The following is an 8759-nucleotide window of genomic DNA, read 5'->3' on the forward strand; positions in this document are numbered from 1 at the left end:
CAGTGTCTCTTTCTCATAGTCCTTTTGATGCCCAGGCAAGAACTTGTATAGATCACACATGCACACGCCCTCCTCAGGTATGTAGATGAGCTCCTTCAACCTTTAGGTCTGCTTAACATTGGTTTTTCTCACTGCCATACATCCATTATGTGTTTCTTCTGTTGCTTTATTGTCCCTAATATTGAGACAATAGTTTTGCCCTCCCTGTGCCATCCACCTTTCTTCCCTCTTATCTCTCCTGCCTTATTTCTCCCCATCCTGGCTCAGGTCAGAGTGTAGGGGGCTGGCACTATTGCTTTTCTGTGCCATTAGTAATGCACTGTGCCCCTAGAGGTGTCACATGCTAAATGACCCTGAATGGGGGTCGCTGAGAAACAATGTCGGTAGCCCTACCCTGCCCTCCCCCACCCGAGCCCCTCTCTCCCCTAACATCAGCGCCAAGTAAACACAATAGTAAGAGTGGAGGGGGGGTGGGTGGGTCAGTACAGGGTGGACATTACCCACAGCAAAGACCTGGAGTGCCTTTTTGCCTGCTGGGGGTCATTCATGTTGAGTGCTGTTTTGGCTTCTCAAGCACAAGCACAAAATGCTGCTTCTGATTTTATCTGGTGAAGAGAGAAATGCTAAAAAATGCCCCCCACTTCTCTTCCTATCCCAGTGGGTCTGCGAGCATGAGAGGAATTTACCAGGGTCTGCCCAGGTGGGTCCAGGCTTGTCTCTGCTCGTCTGGGATGGCCCTCTATTATCTGAGGAATGTGGATGAGAGATGCCTGGCCTGCCCATGGTGGGCGAAGGAAATGGACAGCGTCTGTTATAAGTGGATCACACACACACACACACACACACACACACACACACACCCAACCCACACCCACCTTTATCTCCAATGCCAGATGACCCTCTTGTCTACAAGCTGATAAAAAGCAGGAGGACTCTGATCTTGTCTTGGACACTGGCTCTGTTTTAACCTCTGTGTGACGAATTGTGTGACATTTTTGGAAATAGGCTTATTTGCTTTCTTGCTGACCATTATATGCGAAGATTGATGCCTCTCATTGAGAGTGCTATCAATCTTCTCAACTCACCCTATGCAAGAAAGAATAAGTGTATGTCCTAAACCACCAAACTATTCCTTTAAAGTCCTGATTTTTCTTCTCCTTTTCCTTAAATTTATTCAAATGTATCAAAAATACATGTTTCTCTACTCATTATTGCATGCTCAGTTTATTCTAGTGCTTAATTTAAACTATATGATGCTTGCTTCGAATGAAATATTCATGTCCTGTTGGCTTGAGCAATGCTGCTTGGAAAAACAACATGAATTTATAACACACTAGAGGTTTAAGAGATGTGCAGTTTCCCCACTAAATGGATTCTGTTGTTATGTAAAAGCTCCACCTGTTATGTGATTAGGTTGATATTAAAGCAGAAGTAAAAAAGATTATTGGCAGTGAGGGCTATGCATGCAGAAACTGAATGCAAAAAGTTTTCTATTGGTCCAAAGTTGCTTTAAAGAGTACGGAAAGATATACCATCTGCATATGAATCAGACTGACAAAACTCTCTGTGGCTCACCCACAAGTTGAATTTATGCATTTTGATCATGTGTGCATATATCTCCTATGTTTTGATGCACATCAATTATTAACAATGTGTTGAATTTATGCCTCGGAGCCCCAGGTTGTCTGTACAGCCGTTATGAGATGCTGCTCCTGGTAGAACAGAGGAGAGAGATGTTGATTCACTGCTGCTTTCCCCACTGATGCAAAGCTCTGTCCTGTTCATCCCAGGTTCCAACACTTTGTCTCTTCTTCATAGTTGCATCTTTTCATCTCCCTGCCTCTGCCTGTGGGGCCGTTCCCTCTGTCCATGTAGTTAACCGTGCCCTCCTCCTTCTCTTTTTCCTCAGGGAGGAGTGTAGTGAATCCTATCCCACTGGGAAGACACGTGTCTTGGCACAAAAGTGCAACGCTGCAGGCAATGTATATATCTCCATTTGTGTGGGATTTCATTGATTTTTGCTGTGTGAGTGTACACACGTGTGTGTGTATATATATATATATATATATATATATACATACATACATACATACATACATACATACATACATACATACATACGAGAGAGAGAGAGAGAGAGAACATTGCTTTAACCCTATCTCATTATTTCTTTACACACACACACACACACACACACACACACACACAGACAGATGTTTCCCTGACAGTACCGGTCTCATAATGGTGCGGTGCAAGGATTCACTCACTCCATCAATAACCCATCAGTATTGATGGGGGCCGAGGCTCAGCATCAATACCTGATCTTAAATTCAGTGGGTCTGTTTATGGAGCATTGGGAGGATGTCCAAGGCCTGTGTTGCAGGTATGGCAACAACACAAGGCCAAAGTAGGCACAGATCGAGTGACTTGCATGAAATATACAAACTAGAAGTTGTAGGTTAGATTAAGAGAGTTAGGTAAACCTTGTCCTTCTCAACACCCATGAAAATCACTTTAAAATCCAGCGCCAGGTGCAGCTTAGGCCTCTCTTTCAATGCAAAACAAAATACAGTACCTATGTATCTGCTTGCTTCTTTTACCCCTTTTCACTCTCCCACTCAAGAAATTAATCTTTTCTCTCTCTTTTTGTACCCTTCTTTTTTTCTTTATTTCATGAGGCCTCAGTCTGAATTGAACCTGGACTGCTGAGTCACCGAGCGCTTGACGGTGAAAGGAAGAGAAAGAGAGCAGAGAGAGAAGGGAGAGATGAAGAGAAAGAACTCAGCAGGTGGTGGGCACCGCCGCAGCTTCAGCCCGCAGAGTCTTTTCAGCTGGCACACAACTGCTAGGCTGCCACAGAGGCCCTGCTTTCCATCAGAATATTCCCCCTCTCTTCCCCCTCTTTAAACGATAAACGAGGAGAACAGGCTTGGGCCGGAATAATAGGATCCTTTCTTTCTGCCTTTGCCATGTATGAGGACAGGAACAATGGCAGGGACCGGGAGGGGAAATGATTCAAAGTGAGATTTTCACCTGCTCCCTTCAACCCTGGCCCTGCTCCTTTCAGAGCATGCTAATGTTAGTTCATTTACAGAGTAGTACTGTAAGCTGTAACACACAGGCACACACAAAAAATGCACAGATCCTTTTTTCTCTTTGTGATGGACAGTTTAGATTATTGTGCTCCAAGACGTCCATTTTGGTAATCATACTCATTATCATCATTATCCCATTTTGAGAGCTAAATAAGAATTAGAGACTGGCTGACCTGCTTCGTGGTACGTCTCTGCTTTTGGTTTTTGTTCGGTCAGTTGGGCAGTTTTGGATTTTTTCTTCTTTATTTATTATCCTTTACAGTTTTCTTTTAGATGAATCAGATTGGCTTTCAGTAAACTTTTTCTGTCAGCTGTAAAATGTTTTGCATTCCTTATGGCCTGATCCAAGGACATGTAAGAAGACTAGATACTCTTAACACCTAAGAGTTTGAAACATGTGATCTATTCTCGAATACTAATTTATGTCTATGAAGTTTTGGTGCCATTTTGAAAACTAGAACAATACATGCTCAGTTTCTTTTTATTCTAACGTGATATGTAAATTGAGATTTTGAACAGTAGTGGAATTGTTAGCAGAACAAAGTGAACAACATGCCATGGAAACCATTTTTTCTTTTGTTGTTTTTTTGTTTAGGCACCTAAATAAAATAGCAGACAGTAAATATAGAGCACTATATACAGTAAATAGGGAGTGATTATGGACATAGTCACAATCTTCCTCAGCAGCGGAACTTGCCCAGTTGTCACGGACATGTAGATGTTTAAATTCTTTTTTTTTTCCTTTCCTATTTATCCCTGAGCACTTTAGAACTTCTCGTCCACAATTACTTAAGTTGAGTTTCAGCAGCAGTAGTTGACAAAACCATTTTAAAGCGCTAAATACTCATCTTCTGATGATAATCATGTGTTCCTGATCAAAAGCTCCAGCAGAGCTTAAATAGACCTTGAGATGGGATTGTTTCTTCAACTATTTTTCCCAAGGTCAATAATGAACTTTGAAACTCAATTGGTTAATGAATCAACTGGAAAATTAATCAACAACAATTTTGATGATCGAATAATCATGTAGGTCATTTATCAAGTAAAAATGTCAAAACTTATCTGGGTACAGCTTGTCAAATGTGAGGATTTGTGGCTTTTCTTTGTTGGAAATATGACTATGTTTGGGTTTTGGACTGTTAGTCAGACAAAATGAGCATATTAAAGATGTCACCTTGGGCTCTGGGGTATTGTGAATGTCATTTTTATGGCATTTAATCAACTAAACTAATTAAAAGGAAAATCAACAGCTTAATTGATAATATAAACTTTTGTTAATTGCAGCTATACTTCATTCAGTTAACAGGAATCTAATATTAAAGCCACATTTAGAGCAAACGTCCAACCCCTCCACAGTAATGTCCTCTTAATATGAGGTCATCCAATGTTTTCTACTGTTTCTCATTCCTTTGCCCTCTATAATGAGACATAGAGCACAATCAAGTCTTAAGGATATCATGATGAGAAAGGTATTTGAGTAATCTCAGAGTAATCAGCGTCATGGCGTATGGGTAAACTCATTTGGTTTACCCATACGCCATACTCCTCCCCTTTGTACTAATTTGTTTATCTCTTTCCCTGTGTGTGTGTGTGTGTGTGTGTGTGTGTGTGTTTTGATTGTACCGTAATTCCCTTTAGTGGTGAGTGAATTAAAACTTGCCTAATTTATCATTCACTGGCTGACTTTGAGTTAATCAGAGTGTGCATACACTGAAACTCTCTCTCTCTCTCTCTCTCTCTCTCTCTCTCACACACACACACACACACACACACACACACAGACACACACACACACACACACACACACACACACTCACACGGATAATCTTGTGTGGAAAACATAAATATTTAATCACTGGTGGCTGCTTACATGCAGTGTGACACATTTATTACGTCCCTCTATGTTTTACAATGTCAAAATTAAATCATGAAACAAAACAGCTGAAAAACAGACATGCATTCAGGATAGATTTTACATAAAAGTAGGATGTAATACTCTTTTTTTTGTGTCAACATGAATGAATGATTGTTTGAACATTTCCTTTTCATGTCTGGTCATTTACAGGACCCATCACTCATGGAATTATTCAGACACATTAACTGACAATAAACCAAACATTACGGCATGTTAACCCACCATCATTTGTCAGCACAATACCCACCAAACATAAACATAAACCTCCCACAGATAACGCCCCAGGAGATGTCCCACAATAGAAAAGAACACATACAGTATACAAACACACAAACACAGCTGCCGAAGCAAAGTAGTGCAGCATTAGTGGAAAACACTGTATATTTGATCCAGTTCATAAACCAATAGTCTGCAATCCATATTAAACAGAGTCTGAATAACGTATCCATAACGTTTCTCCTCAATGCTTTAGAAAGATATTCAGATCATGCAAAAACATTATCAAAAATATTTTTAAAGCTCCATTCCCAATACTATCAATAAACAATATTTGTTGTAAACCATGATATAAGGACAATATTGAATGAAATGAATTTTGTTCTCCACCTCATTTAGCTCACAATATTCACAAATTCTTTCATCTTCAATCACACCTCTGTAACTTCTGTACAAAGAGTGATTTCTGACTTTTAGGCAAACAATTCTTTTATATTTGTCATGTTTGTAATCTTCCTTAAATAAACAATGAGTGCTCAATTTTGGCTTTTGCCATATTTCCCCTGCCCATGATTGTGAGGATTTAGCTTGCGTTGGTTTAAGCGTTTTATGCTTCTTTTATGCTCCAATTACCAGTCCTTTCTGAGCCTACATAAATATCAAAGCAGTACATGTGAAGAAGAATAAAAAAAAACCCATCTCATTCCATGGTTGAATGCTTTAAAAGGAGTAACGATGATGGCATGAAGGAGCCTTTGAAGATCTGGCACTGTTAGAAGATCAACCAGTTAGTCTGTGAAGAGACACGTGTTTCAATTTCATAGAAATTCCTCTTCTTTCCTTTCTGCCTCTCCTCATTAAAGGCCCAGAGGACGTGGAGTACAAAGCTGTTATATGGGCACTACATGTTAAAATAATAAGCACATTGTGGAATGAAAGGGGAAATAGCACGCTTTAACGCTTGCACACTTTTTTGTTCTTCAAAATCAGCTTCTAGTTTTTGTTAGTTACAAATTAGGTGGCATGTGTTGCAGAGTTCATGTTACAGGCCCGTCCACACAGTTATATGTTCATTTAGCCCCAATTTTTAGATCTGCATCACAATCACAGCAACATATTATTTTCTTTATTTTTGATATTATTATTTTTTCAACTTTCAACAGAGCAGAAAAGCAAATACACTTTTTTTAGTGTGTCTTTAATTGATTTACTTGCCTTTACCTGCATCTAAGACATTATGTTATCTTTTATTTTTATATATCTGTGGGTTATAATTGGTCTGCTTTTACAAACTGGCAACCATATCAAATGTTTGTCTTGTCATTGGTGCTAACAATGATTACATTGTTTCACTGTTAACCATCTCAAGTGTGTCTGTATGCAGCTATAAGGACATTTTAAGTGCTTATTAATGTATAGTGTTTGTCAGCTATTATAACTTCTCCTATGAAGACATATTTTATATCATTATCCTGTGGGCCTCCACTTGTGGGTGTCCACATTCTGAGTTATAGTATAGGGGACTTAAAGTAAAGTGTCACACTCACCCGCTCCAAGCACCGAACCTGGGGGGACAGGGCCTTCTTCGTTGCTGCCCCCTCCCTCTGGAACTCTCTCCCCCAAGACCTCAGACTTTTCACATCACTTGCTCATTTTAAAACCGCACTCAAAATCCATCTCTTTAAAGCGGCTTTTAACTTGTAACCAAATTAGCATTTGTTTTTAGTTTTTTATCCTGTTTCTATGCTGTTTTGCTGCACCTTTTAATATGTATCTCTAGTTGTTATTGTTGTTGTTGTTAAACTGATCCTGTTATTGTTTTTGTTTTCTTCGTTGACCTTGTAAAGTGCCGTTGAGTACCTTTTAAAGCGCTATATAAAATAAATGTATTATTATTATTATTATTATTATTATTATTATTATTATTATTTGTTTTTTATTTACTTTCTTATGTCCTTTATGGATTCAATTCCCTTTTTTGTTGTTTTTAGTGTTTTTAGTTGTGTATGTCACAATTGGCCATCTTCTATAGACTGGTCACCAAATGACCTATCTGTTCCTTATTTTTCTACTTTGCAAAATTATAACTCAGTTGTTAAAATAAAGCTTTTAGGAAGCAATCATCAACAGAAGGTTGTCAATGACCCATTCCTATTCTGTCTACATCACCTGGCCTCAATCTCTCCTCTCCTCTCCTCTCCTCTCCTCTCCTCTCCTCTCCTCTCCTGAAAACCTTCACCTAAACGTTTCACATTACGCCTCAGCTCCTGCTGTAATTGGACAGAATTTGATCTGCTTCCCTTTCGTTTTCTTTTGTCTTTTTCCTTCTCTTCCCTTTTTGGTTACTTCTCTGTCTTTCTTTCTTTCCCCATAATGAACTATATCCATTTACATGTAATACTGTAAAAAAAAAAAACGTTGTTCATTGTCTTAGTTGCTCTATCTTGACCCTCACTCTTCCACTCCCTTCCGTGTGTTCAAAGAGAAGACCAGGGACAGAGAAGAAGACAGGAATAGAATAAAGGTAATGGCTGTCTGTTACAGGGCAAGAGGAAAGGTCCCTTGCGACACTGAGCTACACCCTTTGCCCTGAAGCCACCACAGTGCATTGTGGGAAGGAGGTCAGTGGCAGACACTCCCTAGGGAAAAACAGTGATTAGGCTGTTTGCTCAGTTCCTCACAACAATATGCAAAATAACAAACGTTTTCTTTTCTTCATAAATAATAACCAAATGCACTTATGAAACACTACATAGCTAATTAAACCTATTACTGTAATATATAACCTCTCATCTTGGATAGATTAAGTTAATTCATATACAGTAATGTGAGCTGATGATACAAGATGGCTTACGACTCATGGTTCATAGGGTTTTCAGTTGTATACATGAAGTTTACTTTGTTTGTCCTGAGGACTATGGTGAAAACAGTTGTATAATGTCTTTCCTGGCTCCGAGCTTACAAAGGTGTGAAAAAAAACTAACCCAGATTATGTCATTGTGACGTCATCAGGGTTCTCTCGCCTTGAGTTTGAAACGTGACATTTTTAACAGAAAGCTTGTGTTAAAAACTGGAGGTGTGGGGTTTGAAAGACAAAGTGGTTCTAATACTGTAAAAGACTATATCAAGTTGCATTATGGGATACGTAGGATCCATTGTTTTTGGAGCTTGATCAAAATCTGGATATCTTAGCCTCTGCTGCATCGATTTTTCATCTGTCTGCTCTGAGTTCCCCCAACTTCACCTCACAAAATAGATATATAACATTTTGGATAAAAAGGTGTCTTGAAGTTTTTGTCTGTGGGTGCTCCTCAACAAAGACTACATTCATTTTTTATTATTATTATTATTTTTTTTTAACTTTTGATCACTGCAGATCCTTAACTGCTTCCTCCTACATAGAAATTCAATTTGGTTCACTTAACACTACAATAGACACAGACTTAGCAAACTTATAGCCAAGGTTTTCCTTTCCAGTATGTATTAGCAAGCCATTTGGCAAGCTGAGCGGTGCTTTATTCCTCTGGGTCCTT

The sequence above is a fragment of the Sander lucioperca genome, chromosome 2 (genome assembly GCF_008315115.2).
Source record: "Sander lucioperca isolate FBNREF2018 chromosome 2, SLUC_FBN_1.2, whole genome shotgun sequence".
NCBI classification, from domain to species: domain Eukaryota; kingdom Metazoa; phylum Chordata; class Actinopteri; order Perciformes; family Percidae; genus Sander; species Sander lucioperca.